General features: G+C 42.0%; 1 long non-coding RNA gene across 5 annotated transcripts in view; it reads left to right on the forward strand.

The window, feature by feature from the left end:
* Positions 1–27630, forward strand: part of LOC144807895 (uncharacterized) — a 267320-nt gene that overhangs the window by 187434 nt on the left and 52256 nt on the right. For 4 of the 5 annotated variants that reach the window (XR_013606506.1, XR_013606507.1, XR_013606509.1 and 1 more), the window contains one exon: positions 24251–24343. This is a non-coding gene — a long non-coding RNA (uncharacterized LOC144807895). Of the gene's footprint in view, positions 1–6890; positions 6947–24250; positions 24344–27630 lie in introns of those variants that run through there. The other variant, XR_013606505.1, reaches the window with a different exon arrangement.

Here is a 27630-nt window from a genome sequence, read left to right on the forward strand (position 1 = left end):
CTTTTTGGAAATCCCAAGTATGGTTCCCCGGTGTAATGGAACTGGCGGTAGACTTCCCATGGTTAATCCCTTGTTGTCCGGGTCTTCTACAAGGCCCAGATGGAGAAGAACATCCTTTAGTCTTGGAGGGGAAAATGAACCTTCTTGTTTGGAGGATATCAGGGATTCAGGGAGATATTCTGAACTTTCGGGAGAAGCTAAAAGCTTACTGGAAGAATTATGGGCCTCTGGGACCAGAAAGAGATACAGAGGAATATGGAACAAATGGTCTGGTTGGTGCCTTGAAAGGGATTTGGATCCCTTTCAATGTCCTTTACAATATGTAGCTAATTACCTCGCTCATCTTTTTGAGTCAGGTCTCTCTTTTAGGACCATCAACTGTTACAGGTCAGCCATCTCTTCAGGTCATTCTTTGATTAATAACCTTGCTATCTGAAGTAATCCACTAATCAAAAGGGTCATGAAAGGTATTAGACTTAGGAGACCTCCTAGAGCTCGCTATGAATCTCTTTGGGATGTTAATCTTATTTTTAACCTTTTCCTGTCCTTGCCTGTTAATCAGTTACTTTCCCTTAAGAGAATTTCAATGAAATTAGCAACCCTATTATGTTTAATATCCTTTAGGAGGGTGTCTGATATCAAAGCTCTTGATCTTTCCTACAGATTTTATTCTTCTGAAGGTGTTCATTTCGATATTTGGAAAAGAACAAAAACGATGTCAGAATCTATCTTCTATCCCTTCTTTCATGAATGTGAAAAACTATGTGTTGTTAATTGCATGAAGTGTTATGAAAATAAGATTTCAGTTTCTAGACCTCCTGGATGTGATCAACTTCTTTTATCTTTTGTTAGACCTTTTAGACCAGTGTCATCAGCAACTTTAGCGAGATGGATACGCCTGATTATGCATGAAGCAGGTGTAGATCTATCTAGGTCTGGTGCTCATTCTTCTAGAGGTGCAATGGCTAGCAAAGTCTTTTGGGCTGGAGGTTCTCTGCCCGAAATACTTAAAGCTGCAGATTGGTCTAATGCAAGTACCTTCTCGAAGTTCTACTTGAGACCGATAGAGCATGTTAGCGGTACAGCTTTGCATGGCTTTAAACATGCATAATGGTAGCCTCCGGTCTTGTAATGAAATGTCGATTCTCCAATTAACATGAAGAGAGATTCTTGATTTCATTAAAGACATACGGAGGCTAACATTATCCCACCCTCCTCTCCCTGAGAGGTTTGGGTTGATTGATGTCAAATGTTTTTCTTATTATATCTGAAAACATGATTTTTGTCTCTTACCTTTTTCACTATATGATATTTTTTTGTTCCTTCTCAGATAACAATCTTAAGGAATAATTATTTCGATGAAATTTCTTCATTGTACTCCTGTGTCATCGCAGCCCACGAGGAAGATAGGAGCCTTCTCATCCTAGTTGTTATGTGTTAAAGTTCTATTTATTGTGATGTAATAGTATTCTTTAAAGGGCTGCATGTTTGGGCAGCAAATAAAAGTATTTGCATAATGTTAGCCTCCGTATGTCTTTAATGAAATCAAGATTCTCTCTTCATGTTAATTGGAGAATCGACATTACACACTGGCACAGGGGCAGTAAAAAACTCCTGCAGATTCTCTGGTTCTTCTCCTTGGCAAAAGGTCCATCTTGATGTCCAGAATTGATCTAAAGTTCTGGGGTCTGGGTCCCCCTTTATATACACACACATCCTTAGTCTCTGAAGGCAGAGAGTATCTGTACCTAGTCCAAACCAGTACTGGGTGCATTCTGCCAGTACACAACTTCTTCCTTTGTCAGTGTGGGCCAGGGTCATCAGACGCACCACAGGAGGTGGAGCTAGCATTGTAGAAGGCAGGCACAGCCCTATTCAGACCCAGGTGCTACTCCTCCCACCATTCCCAATGCAGATAGGTCTATTCAGCCTTGTGCTGACTCACCCTGTCTTCTGGAGCCACCCCAGCCCCTGTCACTCACAAACCACACATGGAATACACAACCTAGCAGAGGGAGGCTGGATGGTTAGGCATGAAAATACCTACTTTCTAAAATTTTCAAAGACAGGATGTTAAAACCAACTTTACTAAAATATGTGTTTTATCATTCTGAGTTCAGGCATACTAAATTTGTTTTTCTACCATGTTCCCTGGGTCACTTAGGATTATAAGATGTTATAATCAAACCACCCATTCTGGCCTATGGGGACAGGTAGCCGTACAATATTGTAAAACGAAATTGGCTGTAATTTACTATCAGGACATGGTACACACATCAGGGCTTGTCCTACCTTTCACATACAATGCACCCTGCCATAGGACCTACCTTGGGGGTGTCTAACATATAGAAAACGGAAGGTTTAGGGACTGGTAAGTTGGGCACTTACCAAGTCGACATGACAGTGCTAGACTGAACACAGGCTATGCAATGGCAGGCCTGAGACACACTTTCCAAGCTGCTTCTGTGGGTGGCACAATCAGTGCTGCAAGCCCACTAGCAGCATTTGATCTACAGTCCCTGGGCACACATGGCGCACTGTACTAGGGTCTGACAAGTAAATCAAATAAGCCAATAATGGAGTCACTAATATATTACAACAATTTACAATATGGAACACTTGCACTGTGGCACTGAATAGCAGTGGCACAGTGCCCAAAGCATCTAAATCCAGCAAAACATATTAAAAACAGAGGAGACAACAGCAAAAAAATGAAAGGGAGGTACCAGGTCTAACAGAGCCCCTTGCTTTTAAACCTGAATGAGAACAACAGACACTTCTATTGACACATTAGACAATATACTTGAGGACAGCTGGACTTTGAGAAATACACACTGTCTTAGCAATAGGCTCACCCAGACATAGAGATGAAAAAGGCCACCCCTCTGGACTCACATATTAGAAATGATCAGTGTATTATTCCCCAACCTATGACTAATTCAAGTCAATTCTTCACATGATTTATTACAGCCCGAGAGACTATGTAGAATGGGTCAGGTGAGCCGCTCCCTTTGTGTAGGTGCTGGGAGTCCGTGGACACCTTCTAATGCATAATTTGTGATTGTCCCCTCATTCAGAGATACTGAGGGGAGAGACACAAATCATTTTAGGATACATTAGATAGACCTTTTTAAATAGAACCCAGTGAGGTCCTGCTGGTAATTATGGAAGGATGAGTTGGGGTCTGGGGTCAAAGGACTCTATCAGGCATATGGTGCCAAAAGAGGCATTGATCGAAAAATTTAAAGAAGGACCCAAAACAGTAGTAAATATACTTAAGTTTGGAACTTGAGTAAGTCTAGCACACACATGTCCAACCACTGGCACTTGAATACCAAAAAAACATAATGGTGACAATGATATAAAATAGAACTGCATAGGAACTATTGTGTTGGCCTACCCTCCTGCTTTAACTCTAATGACTTGGCGTCTTGTAACTTTAGCTCCACATCCTGTGTCCCTGGGTAGAGACTTTTAAATCTACACTTCTGAGTAACTTTACACTAGTAAATGATGAATTGTCAAAAGTAGTAAGGATGCTTATAACTGTAAGAGCTGTAAGACTAAACTTACATGTGTAGATTTACTGTTGCAAGTTTAACTTTGTGAATAGGTCACTAACAGTTTTAAAAAAATAGAGATATATTAGTATTGTATATTTATTTTAATGTAGAACAATATAATTATTTACAGTATTATTAACTTAATTTTAAAATAAAAAATATTAATTTGAATATATTAGTTTAAAATACAATTTTTTTAAATGTTGAAATTAAAAAATCTACCCATCTAATATACATATATCTTGATAATGTATTAACAATTGTTCAAGGAATGCATAGAATTAATTGATATAAATATAGTTATTTTGATAAATACTAAAGTTATATTGATTTTTATATTAAAAAAGGTTAATTAAATATTTTAAAATCAAATAATTATCATATTTTTTTTCATAGCCAATTTGTTAACCTTAAAAAATGCATTTATATTTTTTAATATTTTATTATATTTCAACATAAGTTCTTGCCGGGTCTCAAATTTTTCTACTGGAGGAAATTGAAGTACCAGGCATTGGCCAAGTCTTGTACTTCATTTCCTCCAGACCTGAGCTGGAATATATTAATGTTGACCTCCTTTTTAACTGTATTAAATATAGAAGGTCCGTTTGTGAATATTTTAGGAGGTTATTCATTTGAGTGTGGTTGTTTGTTCCTTCCTAAACCCCTCCCTAACCCTCCCTAAACACCTCATTACTCCTCCCTTAATCCTTTCCCATTAGTCATAAGTACATAAGTATTCACCATTTTACAGCCACTTCCTTCTGTCCCTCCCACTTATTAAAAAAAGATATAGTTACATGTGCGTAGATGTCCGGATTCAGGACGGAGATCTCCGCAAAGAAAAGAGTAGAGACAATGGCATGGCTGGACCACCCACCAGATGGCCGTCGTGGCGTAAGTTTCCTGGTGCCTCTGAGACACCTCTTGGAGCCTCACTGGAGGGTGCCTCTAATTTTTACCTGAGGTGTACCATTGAGGTGGTGGAGCATGCAAGAGACAAGTAGAATCTTTAAAGACAGTTTGACGGTCTTTTTGCATAGTGTTTTCGCTCCTTTCCTTCACTTCAGGCTGCCACAGCCGCCATTTTGGATCTTTCCCGGACTGCGGCGGCGCTTTGAAGTTCACGCTTGCTCGCCTTCAGGTTAGAATTAAGGAATTTTTTTTTAATACTGCATAATACGTTTGTAGATGGAGGAGTTGTTTTGCGCCTCTACTCAGGAGAAATATGGTACTCCTCCATATTATATACTGACTGAGAGATATTGACAGGTATGTGTAACATTGCTGGTTTTCATCAACAACTGACTGCTATTTATAATTCCGTTTCATACTCCTTATCATATATTTACAGTCTTGGATATTAGTTCATCAAGGGACCCCTTACTTGTTTGGGCATCATATTAGAGGCTGCAAAATTCTTTCCGGCCATAATCACTCTCTCCTCATGACTTTGAGTACAAATTTAGCTGCTTTCTCTTTATTAAACCATGCGTCATTACTTATGGCCATGCACTTCACTGCAAAGACTCTACAGTAACAATAATAAGAGGCAAAAAAAAGATCCTACCTCTCCAACGAAGACACTCTTACCTCTAACACTAGACGTCTCAATGGAGGAAATGAAGCATTTAAAGCTGTTTGCTATGGAAATTAACTCTACACTTCAGCGGATTGAACAAACATGGTCAAGCCTGGATTCTAGAGTGTCTGAGGTAGAACAATCAATTAGTGACATCCAAAATATGACTGTTAAGGTGGAGATGATGTCCAAGGAATTTTCTTTCCTTAAGCAACATACTGAAGACTTGGAAAACTGTAATAGACGCAACAATCTACACTTCTACCGAATTCCTCAGGGTGCAGAGGGTTCTGATATGATTTCCTTTATCAAGGTTTAAATTTCACGAATTGTGTGCCTGAAGGATGCAGCCAATCTCAATCTTCAAATAGCACAACTTGTTGGCCCTAACCTTTCAACATCGTCTTCATCGGACCAACCAAAAGACATTATTGCTCTTTTTCTTCAGTACTCTGATCTGACGAGAGTCCTCTCAGTGGCTAAACAAAGAAAGCTAATTCTGTAATCTGTCCGGAAGGTCATTTTTTCAAAGGATGTGTCCAGAGCGACAGCTACTCAGCGGAAGGAATTTCTTTTGCTGCCCTACATTCCATGAATGCTAGATATGGCCTGGTGCATCCTTGCCTAGTGAGTGTTACTTACAAGGAGAAAGCCTTGTCTTTTAAAACTCCGGCGGACTTCATCTATCTCCATAATGGAGATTAAATGGACTTTGGGAAAACATTATTTAAAGCTACTCATGTTCTGCTTGATCTTTTTCTTGTTATAGGTATGGGAAACATCCTGTACCCTGCAGTCACAACAACAACATGGCTTTACAATGCAGTCATTAATGTAAGGGGTCAGATATGTTGTCCAATACGAGGGCTGCAGTTCAGTATGCAATGGATTGTATACATTAGTGAATCAGTGAGTGAGCGAGGGATTTTGGGAGTGAGTATGGGAATGAGAAAGTGAGTGAGGGAGGTAGCGGGCGAGCTAATGAGTAAATGAATGAGTTAGGGACAGAGTGTGCCAATGTAATAGGGAGTGTGCCACAAAGGGACTGCCTGGTTGATTTAGCACACTTTATTTGACAAGTTTACAATACCATAGTCCTAGCAGGGCGGGATTGTTGAGGGCACTCCAGGTTCACACTCAAGTGTTTTGTCAGAACTGTATATGGCACCTCTGGTGCTTAAAACTTCAAGCAAGGCCTGCAAGGTAGGATTAAAATATTTTGAAAAGTATTTTCTATGGGGTGTATTTCAAAACACCTAATACAAAGCACAGACATTATATTCAAACAAAACTTACACATAACAAAGTAGAGAAAATCCATAGCATGTAAAATTATTAGTTTAAGCTTAGGGATTCAATTTTGGTGTATGGTAAAGTAAAGGCTTTGGGTTAGGTTGTTGGGTTCTAATTTATAACTCAGCAGGAAAAACTTAAAACAGTGTTACTTTGTAAGCATTAAATTAGGTCAGTTGTTGTAAAAACGAGTCTGGATGGTCTTTTCTACTTAACAGAAGACACATGGCCATTTCACTGAGCCAGATATGCTAATCACTGAAGCGATGGAAGAACACACCTTTAAACACATGATAGGGACGCACAAACAGAAGAGGAATGATGATGCATTCAAGCGTCTTTCTAGCGTCACCACCTGATCAGCTGAGATACCAGTGTGCGTTATTGAAAATGAATATTTGTCACTGGCCTTCATCATCAGTTACAGTCTTATATAAGCCAGGGCCCCTGGCACAGGGAGAACCACAGGGAGAGCCCAGTGCAGCAGACGACAACCACAAGACACCCACAGGTAAGCGCTAATAGGGGGGCTTTGGCAGCAAGACAGTGTGACGAGAGGTGGGTAAAAGTCCATTGAGGTGAGCAGAACACAGTCATTTAGCCTGTTTTTCTCCCCTAAGTAGAATTATGACTGATCCGCTGCTCCATGGACAGGAACAAAAATCACAGAAAGCACAGTTGCATTTTCAAGTACTGTGTGGGGCCTGGCAATGTATCAAACGTAATACTAACTGCACTTAGTTACATACATTGCCCGGTCTCCAGACAGTGAAATACAAAGCAAAGAAACTGTCACTCAAGAACGCCCCTGCTAAAGAGCACTATCAGGTGCAACACACTGTAATTACTATAATGCAATTACCATTAAAGTAATGATAATGTCCGGCCCCTGACAGTAAAGGAAGGCATAAGAATCTCTCATTCCTTGCATCCCTTAATGCCTGAAAAGAGGAATTTATGATTAGAAGGACATTTTGCTCCATTCCTCCTTTTTGCCAATCCAGGGTTGGCATATGAAGGGGCATGTTCACAATATTTGGTGTAGGGTAGCACCGCGAGCCTTCTCGCTGCACCACCCCACGTCAAATGAAAATGTCAGGAATCCACTGTATCTAGAAGATACAGCACATTCCTGTCCTTTCTGCCAGCGCCTGTGCACAAACAGCAGCGAGCACTAATGCAGGCACCCTTGCACCATGGTGCAAGGGTGCTTGGGTTGTTGGCATGATTGCTTTTGGGCATGAAGGGAAACCTTACTGCAAAAAAACAATCAAAGGAGGCGTTTTCCTTTGCTCTGTGTGTGATTCAGAATGCAGCACATATGGAAAGAGTTAAAAATGAGGAAAAATGTAAACATTTCTCCTTGTTACGCCTGCTTTGGGAAGGCGTTTTTAGGGTACTTCCCCATATTTATGCTATGTTATTACCATGGGGCAGTGTCAAAAACAAAGGGTGTTGCGTGGGGGCACTCAAAACAACACATATGGAACCCCCCTTCTATGCAGAGCAAGGCATTGCCTTACCCCCGATTTACAAGCCCATAAAAAGCCATGCAGGGTGGCTTTGCGAGGCCTTGTAAAGATGGGCCGACAAACTGTGCCCCTAGAGCATCACAAAAGTGCCACTCCGGCGGCGTAAGAGTGCCACAGGGACATTGTACATATGACCCTGTGCTTGAACTTCACTACCGCATGCATTTAATTTCAACTACCCTCTCTAGTGCCCTTGTAAAAGTTTTCACAGGATGTATGACATTACAATGCATGCTGTTACATCGCATGCTTTTACAACGCGGTTTTTACAACACATACCATTACAACGCATAGTGCTTTGGGGCGCTGGATAGTGAATAGTTTAATTTACTATTCCAACTCCAGTCCCCGTGGATAGTAGGGACGGTGTTGGACAGTAAATTAAACATATTCCCTATCCTAGAGTGCCCCCCCCCCAGCGCAATGCGTTGTAATGGTTTGCGGTGTAAAAGTTGCATCGTAAAGGCACTGCGTGGTAAAGTTGCGTTGTAAAGGATGTTTCCCGTTTTCACACCATATATCAATCCATAGCCCTCTGTCACCCATGGTCCAGACACACCTTCGACAAAGCCCACCGGGAATCAACCGCAGGTCACCGAAGCATACATAGCTCCACCTACATTTGGCTTCCATGTCCCAGACCTGTCAACTAAGAAAAAAGTCACTGTGTGAAAAGGCATTGGGGCCTTAGAGGGTGCCAAGAAGTACCAATGTGCTCCCCATCCCCTCTAAACTCCCCATCTTGTAAAAAAAAAAAAGCTTGCTGAGGCTGGTGCCTGTTCAAAGTCTTGAAAGATGAGCTGGAAGTCTCCCCTTTGCAGTGGTTTTTCAGCTCATCTTTCCTGTCACTGTGTGATATCCATTCACTGTAAGACCGTGTAAAGAAAGTTGATATTGTGTGACACATTATGGCATTGTGTGAGTTAGCTGGTCTGTATCAACCTCTAACCACCTGCCATCCTCACACCTTCATGCACCTGCCATGGCCATGAGGCAATGCATCTATCCCTAAACTTTCTCTACTTTCACTGGTCCTGCTCCACAGTAGCGAAAATGACAGAATAGCTGGCACCATAATATCATTGGAGGGCTTCAGCTGCTTATCCCAGCCACATATCCATACCCTTTCAAAGGAACCCCATCTCAAAGCTTTAACTGCTCGAAAGAAGGCTCTAAGAAGACCAAGTTCCTAATGGACTGATTCCACATAATTTGCGTAGTATCAGTGCTTAACTTGTGCTGGTGCCAAAAGATGAACTCAGAAGCCCATGGCTGTTGCAAATTTTAATACCAGTGCTCCAAATATCAAAGCACCTCAGGCCTCTTTAATCCACTACCAGACATTTCCTCCCTCTTTGCCTCACTCTTGCGGCTTCCTGCATTCTCCCTTTGTGATGTTTTTGCTGTCTATCTCTTCTTCCATCTTTCCACTTTAATATGTTCCCTCTCGTGCTGTGGTGCATTTGTGAAACGGGAAAATACCAATTGGTCCCCAAAAATAAATTCAAGTGCCCCCCACTGGCATCCACTGTCTCAAAGGAGACTCAGGGGCCCCTCAACAGATTCTGCAGGTGGCGGGGGGTGGGGGGGTCATTTTGCTCTACTGCCAAGGAGCCATAAATCACACTAATGCTTTGTCCGGATTCTAAACTGTGCTCTCCAGGTTGCTGGTGGCTGGCAGCAGGGGCTCAGATCACTGAGCTACATGCCTACATTATGATAAATACACCACCATACTATGAAATCTCTGGTACAGAAGACCATCTTCTCTAACTTTCACACTTATGTCTAGCATTACAACGATTCTCTCTAAAACAGGGACTGATATATTGAACCCATGATGACAATTGTTTATTTATTTATAAGTTTTATATAGCTCTAGCTAGACCCGAAGGTATCAGAGCACTTTACATGATCGGGAAAGAATACAGTAAATCAAGAACGCAATGACATATGAAGTGAGACTCAATAGATTATAGTACACATAAAAAAAAAGAAAAAAACAATTTGAGAGGATCTAATAGACAGCATAAGCAAACAAACAGAAGACTATTACAGGGGGTCTAGTCCTCTTCTTCAAGAGATAATTAAACAAGTTCAGTAAGCTAAGAGCTAAAGTATTTGTTGAGGAGGAGGAATTTCAGGTCTCTTTCGAAGCAAGGGAAGGAAGGGCTGCATTGAAGATGGCTAGGTTGACTTCCATATGCTCGCTGAATTTCCAGAAAAAGAGCGAGACTTTGTTGATGTTTTTTTTTAGATTGGGAGGTAGGAGCAAAAGTGCATTGCAGCTCCTCAAAGATCTGGTAATCCCTGCTTCCGTAAGCTTATTTTCTAAGTAGTTATGTGTATGTGACTGAAGGGCTTTGTGGATGATATAGAGAATGTTCTAAGTACATCTGACTTCGATGGAAAGCCAGCTGAGGCTCTTGAGACAGCAGTGATGTGTTTGAACCGTTCAACATCTGTAATGAGTCGGCTGCCATGTTTAGAACTGATCTAAGGGGATTGTATGATAATACATCACATACAAATACATTGCATACCATTACAATGCAGTTGTTACAATGCAGGTGTTTTTACAATGTGTTGCCATTACAACACAAACATTCCTTTACCACACATGCATGTGTGGTAAAGGATTTACATGTTAAAGTAAGTACATTTATATATATATGGGGTAGTAAGGGTAAAATAAGGGGTTTTGGGGGTCCAAAAGAATATATGTATATAACAAAATACATGTATATATTGAGCCCCCAAAACCCTTAAATTACCCTTACTACCCCAATACCCATACCCCATAAATTTCTACAATTACCCTTACTATCCCAGTACCCATTCTGCCTAAACCTTAAATTACCCCTGACATCCCAAAACCCGTACCCAGCCTGAACCCTAAAATTACGCCTGTCACCCCAAAACCCATACCTACCCTGAACTCTAAAATTACCTCTGGCACCCCAAAACTCAAACACACCCTGAACCCTAAAATTACCCCTGACACCCCAAAACCCATGCCCACTATGAACCCCAAAATTAGCCCTGGCACCTCAAAACCCAAACACACCTTGAACCCCAAAATTAACTCTAGCACCCCAAAACCCAAACACACACTGAACCCTAAAATTACCACTGGTACCCCTAAACCCACCCTGAACCCTAAAACCCATACCCAGCCTGAACCCTAAAATTACCCCTGGCACCCCAAAACCCAAACCACCCTGAACCCTAAAATTCCCCCTGGCACCCCAAAACCCAAACACACCCTGAAACCTAAAATTCCCCCTGGCATCCCAAAACTCAAACCCACCCTGAACCCTAAAATAAAACTTGGCACCCCAAAAACAAAATCCACCCTGAACCCTAAAATTAACCATGGCACCCCAAAATCTATACCGCTACACCCCCAAACCCACCCTAAACCCTATACTTACATGTAAAACACATAAGCCTTTACCATTCATGTCTTTATAACAAAATTTGTTGTAAAGGCATGTGTGGTAAAAGCATATGCATTGCAATGCCATGGTTTGTAATGGTAGTTGCGTTGTATGAACCGTGTTGTAATGGCAATGCATTGTAACATCCGCGTTGTAATGGTTGTTTCCCATCTAAGGGGGGAAAAGTGAGTTTTTGACATCCCTGTGAGAATGGCTTTACCAAAGTCCAGTTTGGAGAGGAACAGAGATTGTGCCACACTCTTGAAATCATCGGAGGGAATTAATGATTTAATTTTCTTGAGGTGTTTTAGAGAGTAAAGTGTCTAAAATGCCTTCCATACATTGCCCTGCTTTAAAACTGTCTTTAATAAAATATTTGAAAATCAATTTACTTTCTTTGGCTCAGTGTCGAATCTTCGGTTGAAGATACCCTATCTCATCTGTGACATCCCCCATTACTGACCTTTTTAGGTTGAGCCTAGCGCAGCGCACATGCGCTCCTCTAGGAACCGACCTCTTGGAATCACTCAGACTTTTCACACGCTCGTGCATGTGTTGTTTTTTTTTTAGCTTTTTCCTATAGGGCTTTGCGTGCAAAGACAGCACCCAATCGGGCAAAGGTGGGTGCATGTCCCACCTTTCCCAAGAAATGTATTTGCCCAAGGCCAACGGCTTGCGCTTACGAGCAGCGGCGGGCAGTGTGCCGTCTGTTTCGGGTCAGATTTTAAAGGGTATTTTTCTTAGTTTAGCTTCCGCAAGGCTGCGCTTCTTTTAAGTTACATGCGTGGTTAACTTTTATTTCGGGACCGGGCTTGTTATGAGCTAGAAATCTCTTCAAATGTCAATATGCTGTGACATTTTAATCCACTGATTACTTCCTCAGTAGGGCTATATTTAAACACATGCCACTCTTAGTCGGGGCCGTTCAGCACAGAACACAAATGGGTTGCTAATTAGTTTGATTGGCGTTCGTTCTGTTGTGCGCTGAGGAGGAGAGACACTTCTCGGTGCCCCGTTCATTCTAGCGCACGGCCATCATAGTAGGAGGCTGCTTACTAATGAGCGCACGGCTATTCAGCTTAGCAGGCCAGGAGCCAAGGTTCACTTGACACCTTTGTACAATTTTGGATGGAACGTTGGCTTGCAGGCATTTTTTTTGTATGTTTGGGGAACACTGGAAGGGTTACTCTAGTGAACCAGCGGGACAGTGCCTAAGTGGGGCTAAGATCAACCCCTAATCGTCGGTAACCAGCGAACATCACTGTTGAAGTGCCTTAGGGATGCCTACTGAGTTTGTCTCAGTAACATAACATAACAGGTGTATTTGTAAAGCGCACAAAGGTGCTGAATAACAGACGTTTACTGTTACCCAATCAATGGTACTTATTTTATCGACCTCAAATGGATGAAAGGCTGAGTGGACCCGCCGGGATTTTAACCTGTGACCATGAGGTCGGACACATGCCCCTGCAGTTTCTGCTTTAGTCCACTGAGCCACCAAACCCTGCTCAGTCATGTGCTGGCCGCCACAACACTACTGCTGGCTTGGGGCAACAGGTGTCTTATAGAATCCTGTCTGTGCCACTGCTAGCGGTGCAGGGCTCGGCCCTCCCCAGGGTGACAGAGGGAGCCATTGAAGGACCCACAGGTCTGCATATTCGGCGCTACACCTCGGCCAGCCGGATCCCGGGGAACCATCACCTGTACAACACAGTGCAGCTCTGCAGAGGGGTTCACTTAACATGCGCGTGTGAGGAGGGCTTTATTACAGTACTAATAGTGCTGTGACGGATGACGGTCGGTCTTCACCGAATGGGTGTAATGAAGACTGAATTACCTCTCGCCTGTGCTTGGACAGGCCGTATATATCAGTGTTCAGGGTTCACGAGGGAGCATGTATCAAGGTACTAACTGTGCATGCTCCAGAAGGCAAGCTTCATTGGAGCGAATGAGTTGTGCTATTTTTGATGGCATGCCTTGCAGCATCCAGTCGTGCATCCGTCACAAGAGTATTTATTGAAGAAGGCAGGTCACCCTCCCAGAACTAAGCAAGCAATGTGCGTTTGAAATCAAGCAGTGTGTGCCTCACACTGCTCTTCTCCTCAGTCTCCTTCCTTATGTCTCACGCTGCTCTTATCAATCTTGGTACTTCTGCCTCACGCTGCTCTTCTCCTCACTTTCCTTACTTGTGCCTCACGTTACTCCTCTCCTCACTCTCCTTCCTTCTGCCTCACGCTACTCTTCTCCTCACTCTCCTTCCTTCTGCCTCAGTCTGCTCTTCTCCTCACTCTCCATCCTTCTGCCTCACACTTCTCTTTTCCTCACTCGCCTTCCTTCTGCCTCAGTCTGCTCTTCTTCTCACTCTCCTTTCTTCTGCCTCACGCAGCATTTCTCCTCACTCTCCTTTCTTCTGCCTCACGCTGCTCTTCCCCTCACTCTACTTCCTTCTGCCTCACGCTGCTCTTCTCCTCACTCTCCATCCTTCTGCCTCACACTGCTCTTCTCCTCACTCACCTTCCTTCTGCCTCACGCTGCATTTCTCCTCAGTCTCCTTTCTTCTGCCTCATGCTGCTCTTCTCCTCACTCTCCTTCCTTCTGCCTCACGCTGCATTTCTCCTCACTCTCCTTTCTTCTGCCTCACGCTGCTCTTCTCCTCACTCTCCTTCCTTCTGCCTCACGCTGCTCTTCTCCTCACTCTCCTTCCTGCTGCCTCAGGCTGCTCTTTTCCTCACTCTCCATCCTTCTGCCTCACGCTGCTCTTCTCCTCACTCTCCTTCCTTCTGCCTCAGGCTGCTCTTTTCTTCACCCTCCATCCTTCTGCCTCACGCTGCTCTTCTCCTCGCTCTCCTTCCTTCTGCCTCACGCTGCATTTCTCCTCACTCTCCATTCTTCTGCCTCACGCTGCTCTTCTCCTCACTCTCAATCCTTCTACCTCAGTCTGCTCTTTTCCTCACTCTCCATCCTTCTACCTCAGGCTGCTCTTCTCCTCAGTCTCCATCCTTCTACCTCAGGCTAATCTCCTCCTCACTCTCCATCCTTGTGCCTCACTCTGTTCTTCTCTTCACTCTCCTTCCTTCTGCCTCATGCTGCTCTTCTCCTCAATCTTCATCCTTCTGCCTCAGGCTGCTCTTTTCCTCACTCTCCATCCTTCTGCCTCACGCTGCTCTTCTCCTCACTCTCCTTCCTTCTGCCTCACGCTGCATTTCTCCTCACTCTCCTTTCTTCTGCCTCACGCTGCTCTTCTCCTCACTCTCAATCCTTCTACCTCAGTCTGCTCTTTTCCTCACTCTCCATCCTTCTACCTCCGGCTGCTCTTCTCCTCACTCTCCATCCTTCTACCTCAGGCTAATCTCCTCCTCACTCTCCGTCCTTGTGTCTAACACTGCTCTTCTCCCCACTCCCCTTCCTTCTGCCTCACGCTGCTCTTCTCCTCACTCTCCTTTCTTCTGCCTCACGCTGCTCTTCTCCTCAATCTCCATCCTTCTGCCTCAGGCTGCTCTTCTCCTCACTCTCCGTCCTTCTACCTCCGGCTGCTCTTCTCCTCACTCTCCATCCTTCTGCCTCAGGCTGCTCTTCTCCTCACTCTCCATCCTTCTACCTCAGGCTAATCTCCACCTCACTCTCCGTCCTTGTGCCTAACACTGCTCTTCTCCCCACTCCCCTTCCTTCTGCCTCATGCTGTTCTTCTCCTCACTCTCCTTCCTTCTACCTCACGCTTCTCTTCTCCTCACTCTCCTTTTCTTTTGCCCCATGCTGCTCTTCTCACCCCCATTCCTTGTACCTCATGCTGCTCTGACCGACTCTCACTGACTGACTGAATGACTCTCACTCTCTCACTGACTGACTGGCCAACGAACTGACTCTCTCGCTGACTAACTGACTGCAAACGTCTGTACAGCACAGCTTAAAGACGTAGGCAAAGTCAATATCGCTGGCTAAACACTTATAAGGTCCCAAAGCCGAGACCCATTGGCTGTGACAATGCTTTTTTATTTTCCAATTGCCCTTTGCGTTCTGACACAAGATGTTTTGTGTTTTTCATTAAAGGCTTTTCAGTCCCAAATGAGCTAACTGAGCCAGCTTAATCATAAAAGATGAATCTGTAATCTGATGTCACACATCCAGCTCATAAAAACATGAAACTATTCTTTCAATTTCCTGGTTTAAAATCTCCAACTTTTCTTCCAAACGGAAGTCGCAGAACGACTATAAAATATAGCAAATGTGGATAATTCATATTTAAACTTTTTTATACAGTAGGAAGAGTTTTTTTCTGGGTCTGTATCTTAGAATATTTTAATTTGGTGCTTTAAGTAGTATAAAACAAAAGTGGGGGGGGGTGCCAAAAGGGGACGTAGCCTATGCACTTAGGCGCAATGCTTAAACGTATATAAACTACATTTCTGTGGTTTCCATAGTGTGCTACCCAAGTAGTATTTTGGTTCCTCTCTAAGCTTTCTGTTACTCTATCCAGATATGGGGAGTGCGAATTTGGGGAGTGGGAAGGAGACGTGGCTAATGATCTGAACTGCAGACTTTGGATCAGGGTAACCGGGTTTAAGTACTGGCATCAGCTCAACATACTGTGATTCTGAAATGAGAGAAAAAGGGAATGATTAGCTCTGGGTGTGAATGGCGCTCACAGATATAACGGCAAATATTTGGTTGTTTTTAAATAATGATGGTTGGGTGCTTAGGGAGAGGTAATCATCCAAAACCCCTGAAATGGATCCGAAGATCTCCAACATATGAGTCTAGCCCTATCACACCAACATCTATAATTATATCCAGTTAGATTAATATCATGTTATAAATTAGGCACAGTTGTTACATCAAGAATATTTTTCATTATAGTATCTTTCTCCAAGTCCAGCCAACACGTGTTTCGTCGTATGGGGTCAAAACCCACGACTTCCTCAGGGCTAGTGTTGCTCCGTATCTCTCTTTATGCCTTCTGGTTGGTTATAAGTCCGACCCAACCTTAGAGCGGCTGGGTATACACTCCTGTTCTGTGCACAATTTCATATTGAATTTCCGAAGTAATGTGCCTGATATCTCTGTGATTTTATCCACCAGTATTGTCCCAAGGTCCAGAAATATCCAAGCTGCGTATTCGACTAATATTATAGTCCAAATGTGGATGCTGAGTATGGCATCCTTCAATAATCCAACAGCGTTCACCGGCAGCTCTGCGAGTCGAAACCTTTGGACTCGCGGAGCTGCAGGTGAACGTTGTTGGATTATTGAAGGATGCCGTACTCAGCATCCACATTTGGACTATAATATTAGTCGAATACGAAGCTCGGATATTTCAGACCTTGGGATAATACTGGTGGATAAAATCACAGAGATATCAGACACATTACTTGGGAAATTCAATATAAAATTGTGCACAGAACAGGAGTGTATACCCAGCCGCGCTAAGGTTGGGTCGGAATTATAACCAACCAGAAGGCATACAGAGAGATACGGAGCAACACTAGTGTTAAATAATCAATCCAATATCGTAAAAATATGATGTTTCTTTATTGGCAGCACAGCAAACATCTTCCTGCATCAGAGTCCAGCTTTAACTGACCTCGAGATGCAAAACATAACAGTTCCACTAACATGTGGAATGTAGAATACCATTAAAGAAAAACATGTCGCATGCAGTGGCATGCGACCATTACTAGACTTCTTAAAGAGATAACACAATGTATAAGGTTATAATACATCTCCCTTTTTTCAAAAAGAACAAAGAACAACAAAAATATGTACAACATTACACGCAGTCAGCATATCTTTTAGGTAAGCTGATAACTTGTTTTGCATTTTTGTCAACAACTAAATTCCTGTCAGTACTAACACTGTGATCATTATGAAAATTGGAACACTTGTCCAATCTTCCCATATTCCAAATTCTACCATCTTGAGTCATGACACTGTTAGTAAACACCTTTTTAATTACAATAGGATCACTAAATTTATTAGACCCTTTGGACAGTAAACCTGGTTTAAGAATTCTAACCCATTCTCCCACCTGAAAATTTTGTTTTTTTGCATTCCATTTCTTAACATACCATAATTTTGTTTTTAGTTGCTTGTCTTCTACCCGTTTAGCAACCTCAGTAACATTCTCCTTATCATCCACTGATATCTTGTTATATTTCTCCTTTAACCACCATGGTAAAACATTGGAAGCCGGATTGCGACCTTTAAATAGTTTAAAAGGACTCACCTCTGTAGTGGAATGGGGCGTAATGCGATAAATCCACAACCTCTCTCTTAATGCACTTACCCAATTCTCCTTACATCTGACAGATTCTACAATAACATTCTTCAACACCCGATTAAATCTCTCCACCTGACCATTTTCATGTGGTTCGTATAAAGAAGTTAACCTGTGAAAAACATTGCATTGTTTAAGAAATTCAGACATTTCCACAGACGTTAATTGTACACCGTTGTCAGTGACCATTATTGAAGGACAACCTTCTCTAGTAAAAATTTCTTTGAAAAACCCTATGACTGCATCAGTGGTGGCTTTGGGAACAAACTTAACTTCCGGCCACTTAGAACGATAATTTATCATAACCAAAGCATAACGTGCAGACTCTGGTAACATGTGGAAAGGCCCAGAAATATCAAATGCAACCTTCTCCCATGGTTAAGATGGCTATTTTACCATTTTAAGGGGTGGAGTAACAACCTTCAACATTCTCTCACTAGATGCACATTCCTGACACTCTCTGACTGTTCTATCAATAAATCTATCAATTCCAGGCCACCAAAAATACGACCTAACCAAACGCTTCATGGAGGATATGCCAGGATGGGTTTTATGTGCAACTTTAAGTATAACCTGCTGCATGCCCTCCGGGGGAACACACTTCCCAGACTTAAATATAAAACCAGATTCCAACTCCAATTCTTCTACCACCTTATAGAATGGTAACAATTCTGACTTAATTTTATCCTTATTTGGCCATCCTTTATTGATATAACTCTTTAATTCTTCCCATTTTGTATCTTTCTGTACACATTCTAACCACAGTGATTCAGAAACATCCTGAAATGTGTCTTGTAAAACATCCTGAACCGTTACCACAAAATCCCCTTCATTTAACACACTAACTACATCTTGACCACAGGGAAGACGCGATAAACAATCAGCTGTAAAAAAAAAATTTCCAGGAACATAAACAGTGACAAAATTATATTCCTGTAATCTTGACGCAAGTCCGGCTATCCTGGCTGTAGAATTCCATTCGCCACCCACAGACAAAATGTTGACCAAAGGCTTGTGGTCTGTCCTGAGTGTAAATTTTGACCCCCACACATACAATCTAAAATGCTCCATAGCCCAAACACACGCTAACAGCTCCCTCTCAATTACAGCATATTTTCTTTCACACTCATTAAGGGTTCTAGATGCAAATGCTACAACCCATTCATTATTGCCTTCTTTCTGTGACAGTACACTACCTAAACCATACAAACTTGCATCTACTGTAATTACACATTCTTTGTTAATGCGAAAAGGTTTGAGCGTAGGTGAGTGTATGACATCACTTTTAATTATCTCAAAAGCTTGTTGTTGTGTATCATACCATATATACTCTTCCCCTTGTCTCAATAATTTCCTTAGGGGTTCCATCTTAGTTGCAAAATTTATCACAAACTTGCTGTAATATTCGCACATCCCAGCAAAAGAAAGTAACTGATCTTTATTTGTCGGAGTGGGGGCTTTAATAATAGCTTCTACATTCGATTTCTTAGGGATAACCCCATCCCCCGACAGTGTGTGTCCCAAATATTCGACTGATTCTTGGAACAACTTGCATTTATGTGCTTTTAACGTTAAACCATTTAATTCTAATCTTTTGCATACCTCCTGTAAATGTGTTTCATGTTCACCAGCATCCTTTGAAAAAACCAAAATATCATCCTGAAAACATTTAACAAACATGTCCAGATCTCTGAACATATGAAACATTGTTCTTTGAAAAACGGATGCCGCTGACGCTAGGCCAAACGGCATACGTATGTACTGGAACAAACCCTGAGGTGTTATAAATGCTGTGAGTTTTCTAGATGCTTCTGTCAACTCAATTTGATGGTAGGCCGAACTTAGATCTAAGGTTGAAAAAATTCTTGCCCCCTCTAACATTGAAACTAATTCGTTAATGTTCGGAAAAGGATGACAGTCGATTACAATGTTGGCATTCAATGCTCTTAGATCACACACAGCCTTAATTTTTGATCCGGCTTTCTTACCAAAACTATGGGAGACACCCATTCCGATGATTCTATCGGTTCAATTATTCCTTCATCAAGTAAATCTTTCAACATACCCTTAAGTTCTTCTCTGATGTTGATGGGAACGCCTCTAAGTTTTTGTACTATTGGTGTGTGATTGTTTTTTAAGAACAATATTATGTGAGACATTTTTAAGTTTACCTAACTTCTCACTGAAAACAGAACTAAAACGTTTTACAAGATTGCAGCCTCTCTCACTATTAGTGATGTTAAGGAATTTAGGTGGATCAATTACTGAAACAGTACCCATTAGACTATCATCACAAAGAGAAATGGGGTTTTTAGCACGTGGATTTAGCTGAATCCCTAATTTCCATTGATCGAGCCATCCTAACACATTAATACCCTTGAGAGAAATATACAGTTTTATGTCAGCTTTTCTGTTTTTAAACTGAATTACCACCTGAAAAAAAACAATAATGTTTTGTACCAGAAATTTTTTTCGCAACAATATCAGACTCTCTCATTTCATTCAAAGTTTTAGACTTAGGTAAAGTATTACTGAAGTACTCTTGTGTTATGATGGTCCATGGTGAACCGGAATCCACCATAAGAGACAATTCACATTCACATACCATGAAAATGCAATTCGGTGACTTAAAATGTAACATTGTTTGATCGTCAACAATTGATACTACAAAACCCTTATTGATTTTATAATCAATATCATTAATAACATTCACATTTTCCTCTGATAGTAAAGAGACAGAACCCTTATTGTAAACTTGAGTGCGTTTGTCTCTACACATACTACTAAAATGACCAACTCTTTTACAAAAATTACATTCTTTCTTTAGCGCTGGACAACGTAGCATAATGAGATCTATTTCCGCAAAAAAAAACACATTCCTTGTGCATTACTAAAATCATTAGCCTTTTGAGTAATAAATTGTTTAGGTCTATATGAATTGTATCTTGTTGAAGATGGAAAAGATACATGTTTGTTATCTTCTTTACTTTTGATGACACAAATTTCTTCTTCAGAACTTTTCTTTTCTGTATTATTCCTGATGGTGTTCATCCATACATCCGATTGTTCTTGAGCTTTGGCTATTGCAATTGTTTCTGTTAAGTTAGGATCACCCATAACCCAAAGTTTGTCTTGGATCTTTTTACATTTGACATGGACGATAATCTGATCTTGTATCATTTCATCCGTCATCATACCAAAATTGCAGTGTAAGCTTAAAGATCTTAAAGATGTTAAAAAATCATCAAAAGATTCATCTTCCTTCTGTTTTCTGGTATAAAATTTGAATCGGTTAAGAGCAATACTGACATTTGGCTTAAATCTTTTTTCAAGTCTTGCCAAAGCTTCAGTGTAAACATTCATGGAATCTCCTCCTCCATCACTCTGAGAAATTATTTGGGGTAATGATCTAAAAATGACTTGACCTTCAGAACCAAGGCAATGTAAAAGAATGCTTTTCTTCCTCTCAGAGCCCATTCTTTCACCATCAATAGCTTTCATATAGGTCATGAATTCCTCTTTCCACCTTGCCCATGGCATAGGTGGATCGCCCTTGAGTTGTAAAAATTTCGCAGGAGGATCAAATTGCATGTTTATTTGTAAATTGCACTGTAAAATATGACACTATACTAATAATAACTGTACTTTGTCAATGGTTGAAAAAATAAAATTTGCGATGTTGTTATTCCTGTGAATTATAAAATTCGAAATTCCCAAAATTAGTTTAATAAGTTTATGAAATAAACACTTACTTCCAAGCGTTGTACCGAAAATTGTGTCCAAAAACGAAGCGTGTAAGTCTTTCAAAATGGGGAAAATAACTACGTTGCGTTACTGTGGCAACACAGTTAATAACAACAAAATGGCTGCCGTACGCGTGACGTAGGAAACGTGAAGACGCGGTGAACGCTATGCGTCATCACAAATCATTGCGCAAGTACAATTCCAATCAGCGGCATTCGGAAACGAACATCGGTAAGTTATTTATTTTTTAAACATAAATCTTTCGTGTATCTTAAAGTCAGAAACAAGATAAAATAATCATCAGACTTGCGGAAAAAAATGTCTTACGAGTGTCGCGCAAAGCAGATAAAAATACACTTCAAAAGAGAATGTCTCAATTTGACACGGTACAAAACGCTATAAAAAATGCGCCAAACTTATCCAAAATACAATACAAATACAGCTGCAGGTGAAATCAGAGCACAGTAAAATTCCTTTTCTGCCGCAGGTACAATCAGAGTACAATAAAAGAACTTTAGCAAAAATACATACCAAAATTTCCATCAAAGTTTGAAATGAAAGGAAAAAATGGGTTCAACACCACCAAATCCCGTGCTGCATAGTGGTGATTTCCCTCGTCGCCATATTTGTTAAATAATCAATCCAATATAGTAAAAATATGATGCTTCTTTATTGGCAGCACGGCAAACATCTTCCTGCATCAGAGTCCAGCTTTAACTGACCTCCAGATGCAAAACATAACAGTTCCACTAACATGTGGAATGTAGAATACCATTAAAGAAAAACATGTTGCATGCAGTGGCATGCGACCATTACTAGACTTCTTAAAGAGATAACACAATGTATAAGGTTATAACAACTAGCCCTGAGGAAGTCGTGGGTTTTGACCCCATACAACAAAACACATGTTGGCTGGACTTGGAGAAAGATACTATAATTAAAAATATTCTTGATGTAATAACTGTGCCTAATTTGTAACATGATATTAATCTAACTGGATATAATTATAGATGTTGGTGTGATAGGGCTAGACTCATACTGTGATTCTGGGCAAATTGCTTAACTTTACTGTGGCTAAAAGGAATAAAAATGTATCTGTCCTTGTGTAAAGTAATTTGGTGCTCTTGCAAAGTGCTCCAATGCATTTGGGCCACGTTTATGCTCTATATAAAATTGCAAAAACAAGATATATAAAGCAACAGATGACATACAATGAACACCAGCTAGGACTACTGGCTTTGTCAGTGGTAATGAGCTGTTTAAGAAAAATGGGTAACATCAATGATTTTGTGGTAAATATTATTGAAAATGTTTTATTTCTGAAATCATGTGATTGTATATCATTACTGAGGCCTGTAGAAGGATTAGTTCTTTTCAGTGTGTCTCCTCTTGTTCTGTTCACTCTATGTTAGACATGGATGCTCTTTTTCTCTCCACATCTCATCCATCTGCACATCTTAACCCTCATTAGGGATGTGCAAAATGTATGTATTTTGTTTTCACGTGATTGTGTGAAATTTCAGGAAAAATACGTGAAAAGCAAATCAGTCATTTGACTGTATATTTGAGTGCAAAATCAGTCTGTGTTTACATTTTTGACTTAAGGTCCAGCAAAAAAAGCACCGTAAATAATAGACACTCAAGTTCTGCTGTTCCATGCTTCAGAGTAAATTGTGATGGTTTCCATAAACACGGTGTAATTACGCTATGTGGAGGAATGGTGTCATTTCAGGTTCACAAGTAGCACTTTTCAAATCTACTGATTGATTGATTGTAACAAGTGTAACCTGAAATAAACTGATATAATTAAAATTTCACCCAGGCCTAAACCTCATCCCTTTGCTCTTCGGTGCCCTCTGTGTTCGCTCTCTCCTGAATGCACATCCTCACATCTCCTTTTCTTTTACTTCCACCTTGTAAATATTTTGAAAATTGTTTACCTCCTCCACATACATTTACACAGAATCATAATTGCAACTGGAATAATTTATCATTGCTCTGTAGGCTCAGCAGAGAGGCCAAAGATTGGATGAACCTGAATTCCAAACGTCTATTTGACCCATTGACAGGCACTGTGAGAAGCTTGCACTGCCTTCAGTCTCAGCTCAGGTGCTGTCAGTCATGGCCCATTATAGACACCTGGAGGAGACTCATTTTAAAGTAGGAACTATACAGTACAACATGCTACACAGAAAAATAAATAAACAAATGAATAAAACCATCCTGAAAATAGCTAACACTCCTAGGGAATGCAAGATTAATTAAAAAGTGACACATAAACAGGACATTGACTATCTTAACATTTTTTTGCATTCAATTGTTCATAAATCGATCAGTGTTTTTGCCATTGAATGTAAGGACAAGAATAGAAGGGCCAGTTCAAAGCCCATTTCAATTACCTCTGGGTCTGAGGGTGGTAGGGGCCCGACCCACTCAAAGCCCTGGATTTATTTACAAAGGAGCTTGCTGTCTCCTCCGGGCATGGGTCGCACGTCTAGCCTGCTTATAGAAGACAGAGAGAAAGGAAGCAGTATGGTATTGTGCGCCAAATACCAGGCATGTGAGTCAGACAACAGAAGGAAAACCAGAAAAACACACCCACTTCTCAGAACCTTCGGGTGTAATGCACACCCAGCTGCGTCAGAAAGAGAGCTCCACCCTGCAAGGCCCACACAGGAGGAGGGCTGCACTAAGCCCATTTGTTTACTGTAATGATCTCTAATAACATGATGTGGTTGTTTCTGAAAATGTCTCTGACCCGAAGATGTGTCAGTGTTTATTGCCCATGCTCAGTTTTAGCATCAAAATGTTTGCTGCTCTGTTTTCAGGGTTTCAGTTGTGAAGAACCAGAATTACCACCCACAACACAACAATGAAGCCTGCTATTCTTCTTCTGTTCCTTGGAGTCTATGTGTGCTCATGTAAGTTTGATGCACAACTATTGTTTTTCAAGTAGAGATTTTATCTATCGATCATAAAACTTTTGTTTCTGATAGGGTTTGGGTAATTGGAGGTTTGATAATTAAATGGGTCATTTGGAATTGATACTGGTTTGTTGAATTGCATTTGAAAATACTTGGCAAGTCAATAGAACTTCGAAAGTCCAAACTCAGATAATTCAAAGCCTTTTTGATATGTTTTGAGTGTTGTTTTCCATTTATATGCTTAGACATCATTGCATAAACATATGTGCAATAGTATTTTGGACACAAGGAGGTCAAAGGATAGAGGTGTAGAAGGTGTGGGAGTGAATATTACAGATGCCTATGCACACGTTGTATTGTAACTTACAGAAACAGTACTGCACAATCTTTAATTCACGAACAATCAGATAACACTTTACTATTTATACACCAAACATTGCAATAATAGCCAAACACTCCAAGTGTATCATGTTGTTGTGGTTTAATAAGGATCAATTGCCCAGCCGACACGTGTTTCGTCAGGGTGTGAACCCACGACTTCTTCAGGACTCTATGGCAAATGCCAGTGAAATAGGTATGGGAGTGAGTCGGTCCGAAATACTGTATGAGTAGCAAGGGGGATTGATGATATGAGTTATAGCTCATCACTGCACATCAATAGAGCTGTACATAACCAGGGTCCTTTACAGTATTAGGAACTTGAACCACTGTCACTGTCATATGTACATGACTTTTTAAACACATTTAAGAAAACAGTATACCGGAGGCTGTCTGGCAGATATAGAGTATGCTATTAATGTCCACAAAGGAATCTTTCAAAGAATCAAACGGAAACCACTTTCCATTTCGACAGGGATATTCTTAACAGCATTTAAATACAAGGCAACCTTCCATTTTTAACCCAATTAATGGCAATGACAGATGCCCAAGAGTATCTCCAATCTATGGTAAATAGGCAGAATGAGATAGTTACATCACCTATCTAGCAAATCAAAAAGATGATGGATGGAATGCTGAACATTGTCAAGCATTCACCCCGTCACAGATCTGGGTTTAATACATTGTTCTTTTGCTCGCCACTTCACCCCAGTTTGGACCAGCATTCTTGACCTTGCTTACCATGGGAACTGTCCCGTCCTGCCCGAATTGCCAGGCAAGCCCTCCCTGTACTGAAAAACAAGCATCCTGGGTGACCAGTCGCAGGATGCTTGTTTTCTGGTCTGGGGAGGACCTGGCCTGGCAGTTCAGGCTGGACTGTTCCCATGGGATTAGGGTCAAGACTGACTTTCACATGGCTGGGTCCGAATTGGGGTGTCATAGCAAGCAAAAAAATGGCACATAAAACCCAGATCTGTGACTGCGGGTGAATGTTTGACAATGTTCAGCATTACACCCATCATCTTTTTGTGATGTGATAGTCGCCCTTAGTGGGAAGGGTGTCCCCAGACGTGGGCTCGGTGCTCACTATGCCACTGAATTCAAGCTAGACTGGCTGATGAAGGGTGATTCCCCGAAACCGGTTCAGGATGCTTGTTTTCAGGTCTGGGGAGAAACTGGCCCGGCAGTTCAGGTTGGACTATTCCCATGGGGATCAAGGTCAAGACTGATTTCCATATTTCATGACCAACTTTATTCGTCACTGCAAGGTGGTAGACTGACCTCTCACTGTAGAGAGGAGCAGCGCCTCCCGAGCCCGTGGGTAGAGCTCTGTATACATTCAGGCCTGTAAGAGTCCCGGGCTGGACTGAGCAATTACCTTCTGCACTTGCAGGCAGCTGAAATTGGCGGCCATTCTGCCTGAGGGAGACACAGTAAGGTCTCCCCAACGACAGCAGCAGGACGTGTTTGCCCCTCCTGTTGTGAACCCAAGCTTGAGGGGTATTGTTGTTGCTAACTTGATGTGGCAGACCAGTTGACCACACTAGACCAAAAGAGGTCTCCAACATGAACTCCTGCTGCATCTGCCCCTCAGTGCATTGGCATGCAGCTGCTGTATCACCTGGGGCATTAAAGAGCAGGACAGGGTGTTGATTCTCAACAGAGGTCCCAACCCTGCTCAGGATACTCAGGATAGCGCGGGAGACCGTTTACGCCAGGTACACTGGACCGGACCAGGGGAACAGGGCTCCAGCCCCCAACTAGAACTGTGGCAGTGATGCCACCAACGCCGGGATGCGTGCGGAAACACCTGGGCCAAGGTCGGGCCCGTTAAAGCCCGGAAGAGGCCATGCTGGGCCACCCCCGACTTCTTGGACCTGAAGACATCCAAAGTACTATACTCTACCGTTTGTGACGCATATTGCACTCACAGTGGCATTTATTTTATCCGCATGCATATCTGTGTGTACCTGGGCACCGGGCAGTACCTTTTAGGGAGGGTTCTACGGAATTTTTTTGCCTATGGGACAAGGTCTCGTAGTCTTATAGTCGTGATCCCTTACCTCAATCAATCAATCAGGGACATTGTAAGCACGCTACTCACCTGTGAGGGTCTCAAAGCACTGAAGGGGGGGTCCGCAGATCTGCTTAGCCAAAGAGCCAGGTCTTGAGAGTCTTCCCGAAGGTGTTCTGGGAGGGGTCGCATCTGATATCTGCTGGTAGCTCGTTCCAGGTCTTGGCTGTAATGTGACAAAAGGATCTTCCGCCTGCTCTGTCCCTGTGTAGGCACGGGGTTTCGGCCTGTGTGAGGTTGGCAGATCGGAGGTTTCTTTTTGGTACGTGAAAGTTGACTTTGTCGTTGAGGTATTTGGGTCTGTGGTTGCGTAAGCATTTGTAGGTGTATGTGAGGGTTTTGAAGATGACTCTTTTCTCCACTGGGAGTCAGTGAAGTCTACGTAAGTGTTGGTTGATGTGTTTGTGACACAGGATGCCGAGGACGAGTCTGATGGCGGTGTTCTGTATAGACTGGAGTTTGCGGAGTAGGGACTTATTGCTGCCGGCGTAGAGGGCATTTCCGTAGTCCAGTCTGCTGGTGATGAGTGCGTGGGTGACTGTCTTCCTTGACTCCGGGGGGATCCATTTGAAGGTCTTACGAAAGATGCAGAGGGTGTTGAAACAGCTGGAGGTGACGGTGTTGATCTGTCGGTTAATGGTTAGTGATGAGTCGCGTATGATGCCAAGGTTTTTGGCATGATCTGAGGGGGTAAGTGGGCTTCCGAGGGCGGTCGGCCACCAGGTGTTGTCCCATGCTGAAGGGGCGGTTCCAAGGACGAGGACTTCTGTCTTCTCTGTGTTGAGCTTCAGGCAGCTGTTGGTCTTCCAGACTGCGACTTCTTGCATTCCTT

Source organism: Lissotriton helveticus, chromosome 1_2, assembly GCF_964261635.1.
Source record: "Lissotriton helveticus chromosome 1_2, aLisHel1.1, whole genome shotgun sequence".
Classification (NCBI taxonomy): Eukaryota; Metazoa; Chordata; class Amphibia; order Caudata; family Salamandridae; genus Lissotriton; species Lissotriton helveticus.